The sequence below is a fragment of the Carassius auratus genome, chromosome 33 (assembly GCF_003368295.1).
Source record: "Carassius auratus strain Wakin chromosome 33, ASM336829v1, whole genome shotgun sequence".
Taxonomy (NCBI): domain Eukaryota; kingdom Metazoa; phylum Chordata; class Actinopteri; order Cypriniformes; family Cyprinidae; genus Carassius; species Carassius auratus.
The window spans coordinates 452,259-476,366 of record NC_039275.1 but is presented as its reverse complement, the minus strand read 5'-3'; the positions used below and the strand labels follow the sequence as shown (position 1 = coordinate 476,366).

General features: G+C 32.3%; 1 pseudogene; it reads right to left on the bottom strand.

Moving 5' to 3' along the window:
- The window catches only part of LOC113052806 (F-box/LRR-repeat protein 17-like), a 70,557-nt pseudogene that overhangs the window by 42,475 nt on the left and 3,974 nt on the right, over positions 1 to 24,108 (bottom strand).

Here is a 24,108-nt window from a genome sequence, read left to right as displayed (position 1 = left end):
GATATTACTATCAGACATTAAATAAATAATCCCCCCAGTCTGTCAATAAATAAAACTTCTGTTTTTGGCCAATTTTGAACAAATATTAAAATACAAACATAGAAATAGTAATATTACATATAAAACATAATACATGTTTTATGACAATTTTGAACAACTACTGAATAATTCATATTATATTATAATACAATATGAATGAATGAATGACTATATTGTTTATGTTGACAATATTATATTACATTATCTTATAAGATTGTGTTCCTGTAGCTCAAGTGGTAGAGCAATGTGTTAACAAGCGCAAGGTTTGGTTCGAATCCCAGGGAACACATGATAGGAGAAAACGGTTAGCCTGAATTCAATGTAAGTCGCTTTGGATAAAAGTGTCTGCTAAATGCATTAATGTAAATATAGATTAGATTGAATGTCTGTATATATCTGCCTTATTTCAGCTGCCCTGCTGTCTAGATACAGCGTCAATTACTATAAATAAAAAAATAAATACATGAAATCATCCACAAACGCACCAGTCGACCAGAACAAAAGCGGCTCAGAAGTGAGGCGTTGACTCTCTCGACGCCTGGAGGAAGGTGAACTCCATCAAACACACTTGTAATTAGCCAGCGGCCACACATCCACCCGCCGTGTGTGTGTGTGTGTGTGTGTGTTCATCAGCTCATGAACCCTCAGACGGATGCGTTCACAAACAGCCGCAGGCCAAACCATACAAACGTCAGCGTCCGCTGAGCTCGAGCCCTGGAGTCCTGATCACAGTCACAGGAAGTGTCTTCGTCTGCGGTTGTGTGTGTTCACTGCGCTGGGGACGGAGGGAAGGTAAATGTCATAGTTGTGTGTGTTTGGTGCTCAGGGATGAGAAACGGCCCTCAGCAATCAGCGCCCCGCATCAAACCCTATCGAACTTCAATCCACGGCGTCTGCATTTACATACGGCCCACATTTAACAAAGAGTAAACAATTTAACACACTTCAAACAGCCACTTTAGCCTCATTTACATAACTTAATAGAGCAAGTTAGAGCTTTTTTTTCCCCTCACTTTTTAATTTTCAGGAATAAATGAGAATTATTCCAAAATCCAACTGGCACAAGGAACAAACACACACACATGCACACACAGACAGACACACACACTCATACAGAAACACACGGACGCACACACACACACACACACAAACTCACACTCAAACACAAACGCACACACACAAACACACACACTCACACACAGACAGACACTCACTCACACACACAGATGCACGCACACACACACACACAGACAGACAAACACACACACACACACACACACGCACACAGACAGACAGACAGACAGACAAACACACACAAACAAACACACAGACAGACAAACACACACACACACACACACACACACAGATGCACGCACACACAAACACACACAGACAGACAAACACACACACACACACACACGCACACAGACAGAAACACACGGACACACACACACACACACACACACAGAAACACACGGACACACACACACACACACACACACACACACACACACACACACACACACACACACACACAGAAACACACGGACACACACACACACACACACACACACACAGACAAACACACATGAATAGAATTTAGGATGGGGGGGGAGGTCATTATTCAGATCAATTCAGTTCAGTAGCAGAGTCAGTGTTACAGAGTTCAGTTTGAGCCATGAAGCAGCTCTAAGACCGTGCCATTATTCAGTTCTAGTGCTGTTCTCATCCAATAACGTCACTGCAGTCAATCTGATAATATTACTGAATATTAATTGTCTTTTAAACCCAAGTGCAAACGCAAACACTTCAAGAGCTCAGTTCAGAGTCTCATCCGAGTTTCCAGTCTGAAGAGAATCTGAACGAGCTTGTGTTAGTCGAGTGACCGAGTCATTTCAATAACGCCTCGGGCTGCAACACTCCTGGTTTAATTAATCGTTAATGGACCCGCAATTACAGAAATCCATTTCATTCTATACTACAGGAAACATCAGCGGAAACAAGCACTGAAATGTGATCGCCAGCATCAGATGTACTCTTATATATCAACAACATCCAGTGAAACGCGTTATTAACTGCATAAAATCTGCATAAAATTTCACTTAGGTGAAAGATCATTTCAGTTTTGCTAATATACTTTATACATAAGAATACAACAACAAAAAAATTAAAAACAAAATAATTTATATAAGATATAAAATATATAAATTATAAATAAAATATTGTGCTATTATATTTATTTCAAATTTTACACACAAAAAACTAAATAAAAAATGAAAGAATAAATTCTATAAAATTTCTATAAAATATATACACATTATAATAAATAAACAAATTAAATTATTTATGCATTGTTGCTAATATATTTCATTATATATTTTAAATATAAATGAACTCCATTAAATCTAATATAAACTTCTATGTGTTATTATATACTTTATATCTATAAAAAAATATATAGAATTTGCATATAAAATATATTAAATACAAATTAGTGTATATTATTATATATATTAATGAATTCATTGAAAATATTTATATTAATTAAATAATTGAATAAATATATATATTAATTAACATGAAATAAAAGTATAAAATTATCAATTTTAATAATTATAAATAAATTATTTAGTTAATATATTTTACTTTATATTTTATAAATAAAAAATGAACAAATTAATAAATATTTTACATTAATATATTTTGCTCCAACATTTCTTACCTTTGAGAATCAGAGCAGCTGATCTCCCACACACAGAACTGAATGTTTGGCTGATTCTGGAGTTTGTGTTCAGACCAAATAAAGTCAACCCTGTGATGTCAGAGACGAGGAACTCTGCTGCTTTTATCAGTGCAACAGGAGGAACGAGTCTGAACTTTAGGAACTGAAGTCCATAAACACATAAACACTGGCTAATAAAAACAACAGTGCATGCAACCGTGGGTTAAGGATACATCAAATAACCATAATATATTTGCAATGTTTTTGCTTGTGATATCAATTTTTTTTTTTTTTTGTATACAATCAGCATTTACTGTTTCAATGTACATCAATAGTCTTTTTATATGAATTATGATTTTCAGTTTAGAATAAGGAGGTTATGGTATATAAATAAAGATGTTTACAGGATATAAACAAACCTCTCTTTACATTACTGCCCATTATTTTAAGTATTTACGACACAAAATGTTTATTTCAAATGTAATAAACTTGTTTGTTCATCATATCCATGTATTTATTGTTTACAAGAAAACACACACACACACATACATATACATATACATATACATATATATATATATATATATATATATATATATATACATATATATATACATATATATATATATACATATACATATACATATACATATACATATACATATACATATATATATATATATATATATATATATATATACATACATACACACACACACACAAATGACTAAATAAATCATATAAAATAGGTTAAAATATATAAATAAATGAACAACTAAAGTTATATAGAAAATATAACTATAATAAATTATTTTACTTATATATTTTATAAAAAAAATTTATATAAAAAACTAATAGAAAAAAATAAATTAATGACTATATATATATATATATATATATATATATATATATATATATAATTTTTTTTAATGTATCTGTGTGTGATTCTTCCTGGTTCATTTATTGAAAAATTAGAAAACATTTTATTTTTTCATAAAATATTTTTTATTTACTTCTGGCTTTAAATTTTTTTAAATCAATGTGTTTTTTTTAATCCATAATTTTTTATTATTATTTATTTTTGTATTTTTTTTATAAATTTTCTCAATGCAAAAACCTAATTCTGGATTATTTACACATTTGACTGTCAAAAGTTTATAAAATATGTTTGTAAAGCTTTTCCATCCCTCTAACCCGGCTGCGATCAGAGCAAGATGAAACACTCTCCAGAAACGGCCTGAAGAGAGCAAACACAAAACCTTCGGCTTCTTTGTCCTGTAAATCTCTCCGGGTTTGATCAGCACTGATCTGACACTTCGATTCATAACGAGAGACGTTCACATCCGCCCTGCGCTCGTCCTGGGGATAAAGACCGTGGCAGCGTCGCTGGAGCGGGACGAGGGTTAAAGGAGTCTCCAGCTATTGTTCAGAGCCTGGGGTCGCTCTCTGGAGGATTAGTGCACTTCACGGACCTTTATAACCTCTCCTAAAATCTCAGAGAACAGCAGAAAACACAACGACTGGCAACCGGTGAAATCAGGCACCTCGTATCCCTTTATCCCAGCGAGACAAAAGCCTGCGCAGACATTTAGCAAATTCCAGCAACATTATTTCCAAAGCGGTTTTGGCAAAAGAAACGAGTCTTTTGTGTCTGTGTCTGTGTGTGTGTCTGTGTGTGTGTGTGTGTGTGTGTGTGTGTGTGTGATCTCAGACTGAAGTACAGTTGTTCTCAAATGCAATCTCAAATACATCACTTCTGCTCCCATATACTAACACAGGAACGACCGAAACATATGATACACCTAAAGAAGCATCTAATATAGAAGTGAATAGTGGAAATACTGTATAGACCAGAATCTGGAGAAACAAATAACATGGAATCATCTGAAAATGTGGGATTAAACGCAATAATCAACATTCATGTTCTAAATTAAATTAAATTAAAAAGATTAAAAAAATATATTTTATTTTACTTTATCTTAAATAAAATAAAATGTTCAAAAAAAGTAAAAGTAAAAATAAAATAATTTTTCACTTTACCTTAAAACTTAAAAAATAAAAGTATTAAAACATTTTAATTATTTGATTTTATTTTACTTTACCTTAAATAATAAAATAAAAAATAAAATAAAAAAATAATAAAATAAACCAGAATTTTTAAAAGTACAATGAGAACCAAAAGAAAAAAAATATCATGAAAATCACTAAAAAAATGTTGCACTATTCAGCAATTAATATAGGCAACACAAAATATAAATAATTATTATTATTTATTCATTTAAAGAAAAATTCATCCATTAAATAAAAATAAATATAATAATTTTGATGGTAAATTAATTTTGATGATACAACTTCTGGTCATCAAGGCTGCATTTATTCGATCAAAAATACAGTAAAAATAGTTAAATATTATTAGAATCTATAATAAGTGTTTCTATATGAATCTGTGTTAAACTTTGATTTATTTCTGTGATGCTCCGCTGTATTTTCAGCATCATTCCTCCAGTCTTCAGTGTCACATGATCTTCAGAAATCATGAAAATATGATGCTCAAGAAACATTTCTGATTATTATCAGTGTTGAACACAGTTGTGCTGCTCAATATTTTTATGGAGACATGCATTTTATTTTTTCAGGATTCACGGATAAACAGAAAGTTCAAAGAACAGCATTTATCTGAAACCTCAATCTTTTCTAACAGATAATTTTAAAGCATCCTCGATGAAGTACACAAATGCACAGGCTTGTATTCTTACAAGATCATGAAGATGTGCTTCAGCTTTCCCAAAAGTACAGCGTCGTGACACAAATCACATCTAAGTGAGCAACAAAAGTCTGTGAAAAGTTCAATCTGATCTCGATTAAAACAGAGTCTCCGACTTCCAATTTACGGGATTTAAGTATCCATACGAGACGTGTCTAATAACACGAGCAGAACGGATAAATAACATGGTTCATCGTGGACCAGACCGCTCTGACTTTTTAATAAACTCGCTCTGTAATACTTTCTGTCAGCAAACTCGCCGATTCCCAGCGCAGTGATACAGAGCCCCGACGTCTCTGTATAATGAAGGAAGTGTTCAATCAGCCGTGCGTGTGTTCCTGATCCCGCAGGAGGAATCCAGTCCGACTTTATGATCCCTGCGTCTCGCTGACAGCGTAACAAGCTCAGCTGGGAGACAGAGACACCGAAGCCACCAAAGAGACCAAGAGTTTTCAACCAGAAACACAGAAACACTCAATAAACCTGGAGACGACCAAACACTACAGTACACAAATTACTAGAAAAGATTGAAATTATAAAGTTTACCATAACAGTATAATCATTCTTAGGATTTATTTAATTGTAGTATTCATAAACACAGTAAGTAATATTATTTATTTATTCATTAATGCATTTATTCTTAGGCTTATTTATTAAACCACTGTTTATGCATTTCTATATAATATAATATGTATATATACACATTTACAAAAAATAATTTAATAATAAAACGTAGTTAAATAAATAAATATATATGTAATTTTAAAGGCTTATTTATTAAACCATTGGATGTGTGTGTATTCTTCTATTTAATAAGTAAATAAAAAATTAATTAAAAAAACAAATAATAAATACATTATTTATTTATTTAAAGTACAAAATTAGATAAAAAAAATTTAATAAAATTATTTTTAGGCTTATTTTTTTTTTTTATAACTGTTTACTTAAACTTAATCTTTCATTCTTCTTGGGATTATTTGTTAAACCATTGGTTATGTTTGTATTTATATTTAATAAGTAAATAAAAATAATAATAAAAAAAATTATAAATTCTACATAAATTTGTACTGATTTATTTATTTACTCAAACCATGAAATTAGATCAATTAATCTCTAAATGAAATTTGTCTTTGGCTTATTTATTAAACCACTTTTTATATGTTTATTTATATTTAATAAGTGAATAAAAACAATAAAAATTTACAATAATTACTCAATACATTTTTGTTTGATTGTTTATTTATTTTAAAAAAAGAAATTCGATCAATAATACCATAAAAAAATGGTTCTTAAGCTTATTTATTAATCCATTTTTAATGTGTATATAGTTACTTTTTATTTCATTAGTAAATTAAATAAAATCAATCAACAAAACAATACTTAGGCTTCCTTTCTGATTCATTCATTAAAAAATATCTCTGATTGTTTATTAAACTATTTTATGTTCATCTATTTATTAAAGCAGTGCGCTTTATACTTTCACGCATTACTTTCACTTTTAAATATAAATATATATATATATATATATATATATATATATATATATATATATATATATATATATATATATATATATATATATATAAAATGTAGTTAAAAATAAATTCTAAAATAAAGTGAATTATTTGTAAAAAAAAAAAAAATTTGTAAATACAATTTTAGACTAATTTTTATAATCAGCCGAATAAAAATGCACAATAAAGAGATTGTCACTTGAATCACGTCTTTGCGTTTTTAAGTTTATATAACATTTATAATTACTTAAAATAACCATTATTTATTTCCCCCCAGTCGTCCGACTTCTATATATAAAAATATTAATTATAATTTCAAATCAAAATAGAAAAAAAAACACTATTTTACAAAAAATAAAAATGATTACATGATTAAGTCTGTTTTGCCACACGAACAACTCAAGTGTGATTCCCGAATGAACGATACCTGAAGGTTAACTATGAAACAGCTTGCTTTTAATTCAATTTCAAATCAATTCAATTCATGCATTTAGCAGACGCTTGTATCCAAAGCGACTTACAAAGCATTCAGACTAACATTTTTTAATTATCACGTGTTCCCAGGGAATCGAACCTACAACCTTGCGCTTGATAACCCAATGCTCTACCAATTGAGCTACAGGAACACTATCAAGTATCAAGCTACTTTTATCAAGTAAATGCTAAATCAGAAGCATTTACCAATCTTTGTTTCGATGACCAAAGCAAAGTCTGTTTTTATCTTAGAAACGCACTAATGCCAAACATCAGAAGTGCTTCGAATCTCTGGCGTTAAGCTGGAAGCTGGTCTCAGAAGAAGCAGAGGGTGAATGAAGGCTGTCAGAAGGACGATAAGGACAGCAGTTTGTGTGATCTCTCAGGAGGACGAGAGCAGAGCGAGGCGTCTCTGATTGAGTTTGGGCCGGAGAGATCTCTGGTCACCGCGGGGCACTTGTGTGCTTTCAGAGGACAAACACTTCACAGGACGGAGAAAGACAGAGACGGACTCATCCCTGAGATACAGAAGCTCAGAAGAGCAACTAAACCAGACCGAGAACCTAAAACATTTGATGAAGCTTTAACACATTCAATGCTAGAGCTACTCGAAATAAACTAGCTTTGAAATTTTACTGTTGTAACGTAAAATGGTTTTCCTTACATTTTTGTTCATTTTACTGTGAAACTTTATCTACTACTTAATAGTCGTAGCAATTAAAATGTTTTAGCTACATTTAATTTACATAAAAAAAATATTGAAAAAAATTATAAATCGCAAAAATTTTGATAATAAAAAAAAAGTTTGATCGTTTAACATTTGAAAATTAATACTCTTAAATATTCATATTTAAGAGTAATATTTAATATAAATATTACTGTATAATATTATACAATATAAATAATAATTCAATAGTAATATTACAGAGTTTGTAAGCAATAATAGTAATACGATTTTAGATTTTAATTAAATTAAAAAATTATAAGTTGCAATTAATTGTAAAAAAAAGAAACTAAGGTTTAACACTTAAAGATTATAAAACAGACTAAGAATTTAATAAAGATAAGAATTTTGTAATTTAAGAATATTTTTATTATAAGATACAGATAATAATTTATTATTATTTAATAGAAATATTTAAAAAGTAATTTTTCTGAATTTGTAAGTAATAATAGTAATACAATTTTAGATTTTTTTATTCAATGACAGCAATTGTAAAACAAAAATAAAATAAAAATAAAAACACTAAAGGTTTAACACTAAGATTATAAAACAGACAGCCATAAATCAAAGAATTTTGTAATTTTACTGTTGTATATTTTTATATATAATAAAAACTATAAAAAAATATATAATAATTATTTAATATTACACAATATAAATAATTCAATACTAATATTACATACTTTATAAGTAATAATAAAAATAGAATTTTAGTCATCCAATTCAATTCATTAAAAAAAAAATGCTAAATTAAAAAAAAATCTAAGGTTTAATTGGTTTAAAAAGATGTTTGTCAATTTACTTAATGTAAACTATTATTATTTAAATAAATACTTATGTTTTATAGAACAATTATTACAATAGCAATATTTATTAATTTATTTGTTTTCACCAATTTTGTTGCATTATAATAATAATAAATAATTGTGAATAATATTATTATAGCATTACTGTTATTATTATTAATTTTCATCTATATTGATATGTAACTACAACAACCCTGAAACCCTACAAACAAGCACAGAAAACATGGATTTCCCCCAATAGTGCAGCCACTAATAAACACTGCTAAAACACTCAACCGGATGAACTCATTAGTGTCCCGTCCCTAATTAAAGCAAAGACTCCTTCAGTTCAGGAGGCGTCTGAGGTCAAGCTTTATAAAGAACGGCACTCTCTGTCCGTCTTTCTCCGAGCGGCTGTTAATTACCCGTCTAAGTGCACCATTAATCGATTAGACATCTCAGAGCAATATCTCATATACATCTGAAGGAAACATGAGGCTTTTCTGACTCTGTTTACACTCGGTTTCTGTCGAGTCACCTTTCCATCCGAATGACAGTGCAGGATAAAATACCTGCAAAAGTGAGCAATACATAAACTGAAATCTATAAAGCAGTAAGATATGATGCTGATATATATATACATACAAACACATATACACAGAAAGGTCCAAAAGTCTGAGATTACCACCTGTTAATGCATTCTAATGTAATTAGTTTATCAATTTTGAGTTAAACGTTTGACTGAAACAATAAATATTACATGTAACATGATCAAAGACTCCTTTATTATTGATTAGTCGTGAATAAATAGTGAATGATCTGAAATATTTAAATTTTATATAATTTTTTAATTGTAAAAGTAAATAATTGTTCATTATTTTTCCAAAGAAATTTAAAAAATTGCTAAAATTAGTAAATATCTATTTATTCAAATAAATAAGCAATCAATCTTTATTTACAGGTTTAAATGGTTGGGGTGTTCAAAAGTAACAATTGTGAGATTCTTAGTTTTTTCTCTCTTTTTTTGTATCAAAAATACAGTAAAAATTTGTAAATCTTATTCTAATGTAAAACAGCTTTTTTCTGTGTGAATCTGTGTTAAAGTGCAATTTATTTCTGTGATTCTCCGCTGTATTTTCAGCATCATTCCTCCCGTCTTCAGTGTCACATGATCTTCAGAAATCATGAAAATATGATGCTCAAGAAAAATTTCTGATTATTAAAAATTATGTCACTTTTGATCACTTTAATGTATTCTTGATGAATAAAACGATACATTTCTTTAAAAGAAAAGAGGACATTTTTAATGTTTATTCATAATTAAGTTTCCACGATCATTTCTCTACTTCAGAATTAAAGCCACACACACGAGCAGAACAACACTTGACAAACGTGACAATAAACACCTTCAAGTGAGCTAAACGTCCAGTTAAAATACCTTACCTGACTATTTATCATTCACCAAAGTACACTCAGAAGTGCACACTATACACAGAGAAAGGTCAGAGTAACGATTCTCAAATCAAACTGTCCTCTATTCCTGTCTCAGAGTCTGTAGAAGCACAATCTCAGAGCGCCTCCTATAGGCTGCATGAGGACATGCATCATCTAACATCTCATTTCTGACACAAACCCATAAATGCATGCATTTTTCCTGCTATATATACACACGTGTGCATACAGATGTGTGTGTTCACTCTTAAAAATAAAGGTTGCACACAGCGATGCCACAGAAGAGCCTTAAAGAGTGATCAGTTCTTAAAAGAACCATTTTTTCTCATTGTGAAGAACATTTGCATCTAATGATTTTTTTTTAACAATAAAAGCAATGGAAAGCTTTCATGGATGTTCGTGTACATTCATTCCTAAGAGTGTAATATACTTTAGTGTGTGTGTTAATAACTACGACTCACTGAGACTTAACACACCACTTCATTAGTGAGCATTTTAATTAGATTCTAACGCTCTTCTACACATATACATATATTTAGACGGATCAGTGTTATTTTAGTATCAGTGAGATACTATTCGATTTTCAAATATAATTTATTCTTTTTTTTTCAGCTTTTAAAGTTTTAGTAATTTTGTTGCGTTTTTGTCATTTTTATGTTTTCACATCAAGTTTTTTAGCACATCAAGTTAAACTAAACGAAAATGAGAAATGGTGACCTGTTAACTAGTTGACATTAAATAAATTGTTATTAATGTATTTTTTCAGTTAACATTTACTTTATTTCAAATAAATGAATAGTTTTAATAATTTTTATTATATATATATATATATATATATATATATATATATATATATATATATAATAAATCGAGACATTCATAAATAAGATGCAGCTTTACCAAAATACAAAATTAAAACTAGGTAAATTATGTTTAAATTACTACTAAATTAATTAATGAATGAATAAATAGATAAATAGATAAAATGATTTTTTTCTTTTTTCGCTTTAATTTGTTACAATTTTGTTACATTTTTTTTTTCCTTAGTTGTTTTTATTATTATTATTATTATTATTATTATTATTATTATTATTATTATTATTTATATCGTTTTGGATTAAAATTAATGTAAAGTTATTTCAGTTGTTCAAAAACGTTTACCTCCAAAATTATTTTAAAGGTAAACTTACCTTCAACTTAAACTTCTGTTATAGTTAGATGCCAACAAAAACATTTTTAATTTTCATTTAGTTTATTTATTTTTATTTCATAGATTCAGTTTATTTTATAATTATAATAATTTATGTTTATATTTTATAATAAATAACTATTTATTTCAGTGTTATGACATACTAATATAGTTTTTGTTAATTAATTTAATTAGATTTTATATTTTCAGTTTTGTAAAAATGTAAGGCATTTTTATTTTGTTTTTTTTATCTATAGATTTTGTGTTGAAGTTAAGGTAAAGTTATTCAAATTTAATTATTTTAAACTTATTTTAAACTTAATCTTTTATTATAGTTAGTTGCCAAGAAAAACATTTTCCACTTTAGTTTTTTCGTGAAAGAAAACACATGAAGAAAACACAGCATGCACTCATATATTAAAATTAAGACGTCTGACAGAGATCTAGAGAGTGAAAACACGTGGACAGGCTCATCTTGCTTCAGTCAAGAGCTCATCGAAGCCGAAATGAGTGTGATGAGAGCGGCTCCTAAAGGCCAAGAGTCTGTCCTAAGACCTTTACATACACCTCTTTTTGTCCAGAGGGGATTTTCAAGGTGTAATCCCACACAAGGAGCTTAAAGAACGCCTCGCTGACTCTCATATCACACACCAAGACGTGACATTTAGAAACCGCAGCGTTGCTTTCTGTCGCCTCTGATTGATATCGACAGGTTTAGTGGAGAGCAGAAAGTCTCCCGCCGTCGAGTCACGAAAGGTGACGCTCTCCTCATCGATGAATGTGATTGCTTCCTCCTGAAAAGTGATCAAAACTCCAAAAAGGGTCTCGACGGCACAAGCTGAAAGCATTTCCCGCGCTATCGATCGGTGAAGTTCAAAAAGGACTGTGATAAACACAGAGAGGAAACACAATCTGCCCATTTCCTGAGATCTAAAGAGGCAGCAAGAACAGAAAGACAACTTGTGGACAAACTTGTGATCAGAAGTTACTTTGTGTTTCTGAACATTATGATTCACAGCAGAGCATCCATTGATGAAACACTGATGCAATGCTACATTTCTACAAACCTGATGAAGAAACAAACTCATTTACACCTCGGATAAAGTAAAAGTGTGCAATTTTCATCTGATTTTAATTTTGGGTGAACATAAGGAATCATGCATCTCCTATATCTTTTTGGGCATCTAATGAGGAAACCAAGTACAGTTTCATCCAGGTGCAGATCGCACTTTTTCTTTACAGAAGGCCGCTTCTATTTAAGCATAATTGCAGGATGTTCTCACGACATGTTTCCAGAGAGCAATATCGTCCTCGGTCTCTCGTCGCACTCAATGAAAAGGCAGAATCTGTCAGAAGACGAGCGCCTGTAATTGACAGCAGCCATTACGTCTTCCGCTCTCATTCCTGAGCCTCAATTCAATGCAAAACTTTTCATTGTTCCTCACTATTCCTTAGATGCCACTTCAAAAAGTGATATTTGATATTTAATCATCTGCCAATGATGCTGACGGCACAGTAGACATATCGCACACACGTAATTAAAGGCAAATTGAGGGGCTCTCTAATCCATTTTAGGTCATCAACAATTCCATTTACAGTAGACATTTAGGCTAATTAAAACTCAAGCTAATCAGATGGATGTGTGTGTGTGTGTGTGTGTGTCTCTAAAGACAGACACAGAGAGTTTTGGGCATATCTGAGCTGCTGGAAAATTAAAATCCTGCACTTCAAGGAAAATTTGAGGCTAAGAGAAGAGAACAAGCTTAAGATTACATTAAATATTAATAAATTACATTTTACAAATATAAAAAAAAAAGTTAAATTATAGTTATATTTCAAAATTTTACCATTTTTACCATATTATAAGTGCAGCCATGTTGAGCAGAAAAGAAAAATCTTACAGACCCAAAACTTTTCAAGAGCAGTTAATAACGTTAACGTTTTTTCTTTTTTGTCTAGTTTTTTCTTATTGTTTATTTATTTTACAATGATACAGCTGTTTGTTATGGTTTTGGGTTCATGTGTAAAAAAAGAGCAGCAAACATTATCTCTATTATCTCACCTATTGTTATCTTTAGGAAACTGCACTTGTTCAAAATATAAATGACTTCCTTCTTGCATCAAACCAAAGCTGCATTTCATTACTAGTTTTACTTGACCTTAGTGCAGCGTTCGACACCATAGATCATGACATACACATAGATTGATTACAAAATCATACAGGTATTCAAGGGCAGGCTTTAAGATAGTTTAGATCCTACCTGTCTGACTGTTACCACTTTATTTATTTAAAAAGGGAATCATCTCAATTAAAGCCAGTAAAGTATGGAGTGCCACAAGGATCGGTCTTAGGCCCTCTGCTATTTTCAATATTATTAGAGTTTAGAAGATTATTTTCCATTGTTATGTGGATGATACTCCACCATATGAAACTTCAACAAGACTAGATGTAACTTCTTAATCATCTAAGCTAACAGAGTGTGTTAAAAATGTGAAAGATTGGTTGATCAAAAATTTTCTCTTAATAAATTCGGTTAAGACCGAGATGTTACTTATAAAACCAAAAAACACTACACGATCTTTTAGATATTATAATATGCATCTAGACACAGTCATAGTTAGCTACTCTAAAGTCAAAAACTTAGGTGTTATATTATACAGTCTTTTGAAAATCATTTCACATGTTACAAAAACAGCATTCTTCAATCTTATAAACATAGCCAAGTTACGGCAACCGTACCTGTTTCCGGTGAAAAAAAGCTAGTTCAGACACACTTTCTCTAAAGACATCTCTTTAGCCAAGCATTCACATAATGCATCTCATACCCCTGTACTCCAGTTATATCTGATCAAATGCACATCGTCTTTCTTTGTTTGGTTTAAACTGCTGAGAAGAGATTATGCCAAACGCTGAAACAACATACAATACTACCAAATGTTCCTATAAGCTTCTTCATCACAACATATAATCATTGCTGTGTATTTCTGCCATATGTACATCATTTTGACATGGTCACAAACACACAAACTGTGAAGCTGCTTTGCAATGATTTGTATGGTAAAAAGTGCTACACAAAAAAAAAATGGTGTTATGTTATTCTATTCACTCTTAAGTAATTCTGGATGGCTTTATTAAGACCCTTCGGCTTGCACTCAAAAAGACTGACAAAATCAACAAATCAAATATTAAAGGTAACTTTGTGGTACTTGGATGTTTTGATGCGATCAAAGATAGAAACCTGACCCGAACGATCTAAAAGTTACGCAAAATAAAACAGCTCGCATTCAGCTCAGAAATATTAAAAGAGCCTGACGCCTTCTGAATCACTCCTGCACAGATGGAGCTCGACGTCCGCGGTTCAGCAGTTCAGACCTGACAAGGAGACAAGTGGACCAATTTAAGAGCGCTGGCTCTTTAGCGGAGAGAACCTGGCCTTAAAACTGCGGATTTGATTTGGAGACCATCACAAGCTGGGTAATTGGCTAAACGCGCGGCTTAATTGCTTTAAGTTCTCGGGCTACTTGGCCATAAAATGTGGGGGCAAGAGCACGGGATGCTCCGTAAATCTGAATGTAGGTGAAAATTGGATTTATCCGTGCGACCCCTGAGGCCGGATACGGCTGTAATTGCAGCCGGGTCGTTAAAAAGCGCAGACCATCTGCATAAGAGTCGAGAACCAACGTAAATACAGATTAAAAGAGGACTGGAGATCTTCTGTTAAACACGTTTCTGAAATAAGAGTCTTAAAGAAACACTATATACAACATTAAAAGTTTGAATAGGATACAGGCTTGAAATTACATGAGATTCAACATCTTTTAAACAAGTTACACTTACTTGATAAGCACATTTGAGCATATTAGATTATACGGTCACTTTTGAGCATCTTAAAGTGAGTGTCTTTTTCTTTCCACTTTCTTTCTTTCTTAACATACTTTATTCTGCTTCTCAGTAAATATCATCTTGTTTTAAACAATAAATCTGATGTCATTTCAAACCTAAATCATATTTAGGCTGGATTTTTACCTTTTTTATTCGCCGTTTCCTTTAAGATGCTTTTACGCTCCGTTTCCAGAAACACATAAAAAATGCATTTTAATGCATTTCTATCCTCTTTTAACCTGTAATTGCATCTTGTTTTAAGCCAGATCTTCCAGAATTGCTGATAGACATATGTTGACAATCATAAACAATTGTAAAGTTTCTTAATACATTTGAACACATTTTGCATAAAACCTAAAGTAAAGCACGTTCACACAAAAATTAAAAGCGTGTCATCATACAACACAAGATCTTGAATATGATATGGATTTGAAACAACATGAGATTCAACGTTTTTAAAACAAGATACACTTATTTTAGAAGCAGATGTGGGTGTGTTAATACTTTCAGAGAGGAAATCTATCCATTTAAAGTATCTATTAAGTGTTTAATAAGGTTTATGCTTAAAAAGACACAACTGTCGATTAAAAGATGACAGAAAAGCAATTCAAAATATTAGTTTGACGCGTTTATGGCACCTGAGCAGAATTGCGTCTTAAAGGAAAAGATAAAATGGAAAATCATGGCATTACACAACATGCAATTTATTATTAAAGTATGATTGTCTCTTGTTTCAAGCATAAATGATGACAAATACAGATTAAAAGAGGTTAAAAAAGATATATATTAATCCTGGGTTTGAAATGACAAACTTTCAACATCTTTAAATCTGCTTATGACTGGCTTTCAGAGAATGTAATAAAATGTTTATTTAAATTTTTCTCATGTTTATGCTTAAAATAATGCACATTCAGATTAAAAGAGGAAGGAAACACGATTCTTTCCAGAACAAAGCATCTTAAAGGAACAGTTCACACAAATATGAAAATTGCATGGACACAAAAGTTAAAGATCCTGGCTGAACATGACACGGGTTTTGAAGCGTCTGGAGAGCGAGTAAACAGAGTTAGTCCTAAACATTTCCAGAAGATTCCGATGTTTAAAGAAAGAGACCGAGAAAGGAGCTCTGACCGCACAGAAACAACTTCCAGCTCTTTAATTATTCAATTATCTGTGCGAGGACGAGCGGCCCATCTGTGGATCAGCCCTATTCATCACTGATGGAGAGAGACAGACGCGGGATCGTTTTACTCCATTAGCAGCACGACCGGACCCGGGCCCTTTATTGTAAATGAGGGGCGCAATTGTGCGATCTGTCACCGAAAACATTGGAGCCGTCAGGAGAGAGAGGACTCGGGTGTCAGCAGTAGACGCAGTGTCTCTCTCTCGCTCTCCATCCGCTTCTGCAGCAGCGAAGAAACACCACGAGCGAACGATATCATGAAGACTCGATCTAATACAGACACCACTCTGCTGCTTTAATACACGCTCGGTTTAGATCATGTGTGCATTAACCTGTCAGAGAGAGAGAGAGAGAGAGAGAGAGAGAGAGAGAGAGAGAGAGAGAGAGAGAGAGAGAGAGAGAGAGAGAGAGAGAGAGAGAGAGAGAGGGGGAGAGAGAGAGAGAGAGAGGGAGGGGGAGAGAGAGAGAGAGAGAGAGAGAGAGAGAGAGAGAGAGAGAGAGAGAGAGAGAGAGAGAGAGAGAGAGAATAACCCTGAACTAATAACTCTGAATAACCCCAACCAATTAAATGTCCTCCAAAAGTTGAATGCTCTTGAATCATGCATCAAAAACAACCAAAATCCACTAGATTATCCAATAACCCAACAAGAACTTAGTGAAAAACTGAAATCCCTCAAATGTCAGAAATCCTGGCCCTGACAACATAAAGAATGAGATGCTTAAAAACAGCTCCCCTGAACTGCAAACTGCATTACTCAAACTTTTTAATTTGATTTTGAGTTCAGGTGTTTTTCCTGAGGTCTGGAACACAGGATTCATCTCTCCCATCTTTAAAAGTGGAGACAAAACCGATCCTAATAACTACAGAGGGATCTGTGTAACCAGTAATTTAGGAAAAGTGTTTTGCTCTATAGTCAACTCTCGGATTTCATCTTTCTTAAAGCAACACAATGTCATCAGCAAATCTCAGATCGGCTTCCTCCCTAAACACCGAACCACTGACCATATTCACACACTACACACGCTCATAAATGAACATGTACACCAGAAGAAAGAGGGGAAAATATTTGCATGCTTTATAGATTTTAAGAAGGCTTTTGACTCTATCTGGCATAATGGACTATTTTATAAAATCATTCAAAGTGGCATAGGGGGTAAAATATATGACTTAATTAAAAACATGTATAACCAAAATAAATGTGCAGTAAAAATTGGGCAGCAAAGGACAGAGTATTTTCCTCAACAGCGAGGAGTGAGACCTTATTTAACATCTATATCAATGAACTGGCAGATCTTTTGGACCAGTCGAACAGTCCAGGACTACAATTATACCACACAGAGGTCAAATATCTACTGTATGCAGACGACTTACTAATTCTGTCTAAAACACCAGAAGGTCTCCAGAACAACCTCGACATTTTAACTAAATACTGCCAGGATTGGGCCTTAGACATCAACATCCCCAAAACTAAGATTATGATATTTCAGAAAAAGCCCAGAAATCTAGAACATAAACATCTATTCACATTAAACAACACCACACTTCAACATACTTTACAATATACTTATCTTGGTCTGGTTTTAACTCCCACTGGAAATTTCAAATTGGCAATTAAAACATTACTTTTAAAAGCCCGCAGGGCACTACACGCTATACGAATGAAATTATTTAAAATAAACATCCCCATCAGAATCTGGACAAAGATCTTTGATAGTGTGATTCTGCCCATCGCCCTGTATGGAAGCGAGATCTGGGGCCCAGCGAGTAACTCCAGCCATAAAGACTGGAACAAACACCCTTTAGAAGCTCTGCATGTGGAGTTCTGCAGAAGCATCCTTCACGTGCACAGAAACACTCCTAATAACGCCTGCAGAGCTGAGTTAGGCCGTCTTCCCCTAAACCTCATCATTAAAAAAAGAGTTTTAAAGTTCTGGATCCACTTAAACTCTAGTTCAGAAGATTCTCTTCATTATAAAGCACTAAAAACACAAAAAAAGAGTGCTCAAAGTAATCTTTGTGTAATGGTATCAGAGCTAACTAACAAAGCACTCGATATCACCAATCCTGAAAAACATGGAAGAATCAAAGAGATTATGAATGAAGACAAGGAGACATACATACAGTATTGGAAAGAACAAACCAAAGAGCAAAGTGGCCTCCAGTGTTATCTGAAACTCAACAGAGAGTACAGTATGCTCTCAGTCAGGAATATAACACACAGACAGTTACTGACCAAGTACAGACTGAGTGACCACCAGCTGGCCATAGAGAGAGGATGACACAGAAAGAGCTGGTTACCCAGAGAAGAGCGAGTGTGTGCCGAGTGTAGATCAGGATCAGTCGAGACGGAGGAGCACTTCCTCCTCCACTGTGACAAATACACATCTCTGAGAGACTCACTGTACAGTCAAATACAGCACAACACTCCTGAGCTCCAGTCACTCAGTGAACATGACAAATTAAAAATATTACTTGGTGAAGGACCTGCTTCCTCTGTGGTAGCACATTATATTTACAAATGCCACAAACTAAGAGGTAAAGAGTGAACACATCTACATTAGAAGTACCATCAATGTTTATGAAAATGTATATAGATTTATTTTGCATGTATTTTATTCTATTTTTTTTTTTTTTTTTTCTTATGGATATATATGAATTTTTGTTTTGTTTGTTTCTATTCTGCTATGTACAATGCTTTGGCAATATGTACCTTTGTATGTCATGCCAATAAAGCAATATGAATTGAAAAAATTGAATTGAATTGAGAGAGGGTGGGAGAGAGAGAGAGAAGGAGAGAGAGAGAGGGAGAGAGAGAGAGAGAAAGAGAAAGCGAAAGAGAGAAAGAGAGAAAGAGAGAAAGGGAAAGAAAGAAAAAGAAAGAGTGAAAGAGAGAGACAAAAAAGAAAGAGAGAGAGAAAGAGAAAAAGAAAGAAAAAGAGAAAAAAGAAAGAAAAAAAGAAAAGAAAGAAAAAGAAAGATAAAGAAAAAGAAAGTGAAAGAAAGAGAGAAAAGAAAGAGAGAGAGAGAGAAAGAGAAATAAAGAAAGAAAAAGATAAAGAGAGAAAGAAAAGAGGAAGAAAGAAAGAAAGAAAGAAAGAGAGAAAGTAAAAGAGGAAGAAAGAAAGAGAAAGGAAAAAGAGGAAAGAAAGAGAAATGAAAAGATGAAGAAAGAGAAAGGAAAAGAGAAAGGAAAGAAAAGGAGAAAGTAAAAGAGAAAGGATGAAAGATTAAAAAAGAAAGTAATGTAGTTATTGTAGCTCTTCTCAGTTCATCTAAACTCTAGTGAAGCTACAGTCATGTGATCATCAGATCAACAGCACAATTACAAGAAATCCACATTCTTCTGTGTTTGTCTTTATACAGCTTTTCTCAACATTTTTTAATCAATAAACAACAAATGAAATATATATATATAATAGATATAGATATATATATATATAAATTATATTAAAAATATATTATTTTTACATTATAATGTTTACACTTATATATTTTGTATGTATTGTATGTATTGTTACACATTTTGATTTTATAAAAAAAAAAATTATGCTTTTATATTGTTATTAATTTTTTTTACTATTTTGTTGACAAACAAACACAAAACAAATACTCTGAAATGAATTTCCTTTACTAACCTTATAATGCAGGAGTTAACAACCAACAGACAATTAAAGCATAGTTTTAGCAAAATCACATCAGGTCTGGCCTCATTCCTCATAACTCCGTCAACTACTAACCGACAAAACCTTATTAAATAACTAGTTTTACTCAGAAAACCATCAGATCATAAAGTTCAGTGCTCGATATAACACACATCAGTTCCCCGCCAATAATCACACATCTGAAAAAGCCTGGAGACAAATCTGATCCACAGCTTAAAAAACATTATTATTATTATTATTATTATTATTAGGCATCACGATGAGAAACTAAATCTGAATGAAGAGCTCAAACTCACAGCTATGATCACAGTCTGATGCACATCAAGCACACCTTGTGTTTTATTACAATTAATCTCCAAAGATCTGTTATAAACCACAGTGTTTCCAGATTACAGGAGCAACAGCGACCTCCAGTGGCTGCACACAAACATTCAAGCAGAAAAACACCCGTCAAGAAAAGATTTGTCAAATATGATGAATATAATCAAGGCAGACTGCATAATAAGGCTGAGATTGATGGGATAATACCAGTCATTATTCACAGACAATGAACTAAAACATCAATGCAAAATGAGCTACAGATGAGAGGACGTTCTCGATCGCTCAATGAGAGAAGAGATTGAAAGAGAAAGTGCTAAAGTCACATAAAACACACTCTCTTATATCTGGATCCTCGGACCATTTCAGCTCTTGAGCAAAGAGACACTAAACACATAAGATGCACATCTCAGAAACAAACCAGGTTAGATTTCTACTCAGACAGAAATCTGATATATGACATACATATCAAGAGTCATATTGCTATAGATTACATATAAGGTGATATAAATATCGTTTTCACAAATCTTCTGGGTAGATGAAGATATATAACATTTGCAAGCTTTACTATAGGGATTTAATAAATGCACATAATATCTATATGATTGCATTACATGTAGCAACCATATACAGAGTGTGAACAATATATATTTTATTCTTACGTGCCACTATTAAAACTAATACATATATATTTATATATTATATTATATTATATATATATATATATATATATATTATATATACACAAAAATATATATTATTTATTTATTTATTTATTTGCATTTCTTAGTCCAACTTTTTTTTTTAAATGTGTGTATTTTTTACTATTTATTTAACCAACTTTTTTTTTTTTTTACTTGCCTGCCATCATGTTTTTGTATTTTTATATATACATTTTTTTTTTATAAAATAATATTTTTTATTCACTTGTATAATAACAACAACAACAACATGTTTAATATATAGGTTACATGTTAATATATGAAACTGTTCCAGTTCCTGTTTTTATTTCATATGACAATATTCCATATGGAAACATGTATATATATTATTATATATGCGTTTGTGCATGTTAAGCGCGATTCACCATTCACCAATCAGATGCATTTCTTAGCAATTCAAGGACGATCTCACAGATTCAGCTGACAGAAATTCAACAGATATCAGCCTTGCATGACATAAAACTACCACCGTTCCCAAAAAAACCTACAGATCACAACAGAATAATCGCAGGAGCACGGCTCACAGCAGATGAGCAAACAGCAGCAGAATTAAAAGAGAACGATCCACACAAAGCCACTAATGATCCTCAGTGACAGAGCAGTGCTTGATGCCGAGCAGGTCTCTGAGCGTTCACGTACCAGTTTGTTCTCCTGCATGTAGATCCTCTGTAGTTTACTGCATCCCTGCGCCAGCGCCACCAGACCCTCGTCACTGATGCTGTAGCACTGGCCGAAATGCACATCCTTCAGCTCTTTACAGTGTTCCCCCAACTGCACAAAACACACAAACATGCATTCGGTTCAGATCAGTCACCCGCACACTTTTTTTTTTTTTTTTTTTTAAATCAGCCCAAGCCTTTTGAGCTGCTCAAATATTATAACAGATAAAATAATAAAATACATTTAGCAAAACATGTGCATGTCGACGGTTCTGTTACACTGAATTCAAGTCAAATTCACATCCTTTTAAGGTGCATTTTTATGCAACTAACATTTACATATTGGCATAAACACATCACCACATTAAATCAGAAGTTGCATATGCAGATCTGCACTTTGCTTGTATATTTTTGCAATAATAATTAGTAATTTATAGTACAGAAAACATGATTTAATAGATTATAGATAATATATTTAAAACATATACTGTTTAGACAGAGAGTGAATTATTATCAAAGCAATGCAATTACAAATTCAAGCAATTTTCAAAACTTGAAAATATGGAAATGCAAACATTTTCAAGAACATCCAGCAGCTGTATATAAACACACGCAGCAGGTAAACAAAAATATTTATGTTTTTAGTGTAGAAGAGTTTTGATTGTTTTCGGTTCAAATATTTGTCAAATGTTTTTATTATTTGCATTTTATTTTAAATATTTAAAAATGTTTTATATATATATATATATATATATATATATATATTTTTTTTTTTTTTTTTTTTTTTTTTTTTTTTTTTTGAATTGTAAATATATTAACAATATTTGTATTATTTTATTTTTAATAATTTCATAAATTATATATTTTTAATTATTATAATTATTATTTCTTTTTATATATATATAAAATAATTTATATTATACCATTACCCTGACATGAATTTACACAGACCATAATATGATAACGGTCAAATTAAAACGTCACATAAAACATGGAATGGTGCTTTATTTGCAAATCTTCACTTGTTGAGAAACTGGAGCTGAGGATCAGTGAATATATTTCCGTATTTTCCGGACTATAAGGACTTATTTATCAAAATTAATTTGACATGAACCAAGTTAAAACATTACCGTCTCCAGCCACCAGAGGGCGCTCTATGCTGCTCAGTTCTCCTGTAGTCTACACTGAACACATAGAGCGCCCTCTGGTGGCTGTAGACGGTAATGTTTTCTCTTCGTTCTAAATAAATGCGACTTAAAGTCCAGTGCGATTTATTTGTTTTTTTCCTCATCATGACGTGCAACTTATAGTCCGAAAAGTACGGTACTAGTAATAACAAATGCTGTTTCCGAAACTTTTCTGTCACGCTTATAGGATATTATTCAGTATATTTGTTTATATCATTCCTTATCAAAATATTTTTGCTAAGGAGTGCTAGTTTTTTAAAGTGTGTTTTAAGATTTTACAGTGTTTTCTAAAATTCATATTAAAGTATGCACACAGAAACACAGCTGTTGACTCGTAAGCACACATATTCATCCCAAGTGACTTCAGCTCACCAGTCTGAGCGCGTGGTCAGTGAGTTTGTCCTGGTTCCCCGGCGTGCACTTTCTGCAGCAGCGGGCAGTGGATGGCCACGGTGCACAGAGACACATCGCTGAGCTGCTTACAGCGGTACGCCGTGTATTTGATCAGACCGGGACAGTTGGACGCCAGAGAGCAAACGCCGTGGTCCTGAACGTTACGACAGTCTGAGATGTTGATCTCAGTCACGTTCTGCCTCCGGGACGCGATCTTCACCAGGAGATCATCTGTAACCTGCGCTCACACAAACAACACAGCAATCTCATCTTCAATCTTGTTTTTATTTTTTCAATTTACGTTTTAGGCATTTTGTTTTATAATTTTGCTTTTTTTTCTATTTAGCTTTCATTTTTATTTCAGGTTTTAGTAACTGTAATACTTGCAATTCCATGCAACATTAGCATTTTCGTTAGAGTTTTTTTAAGCTAATTTT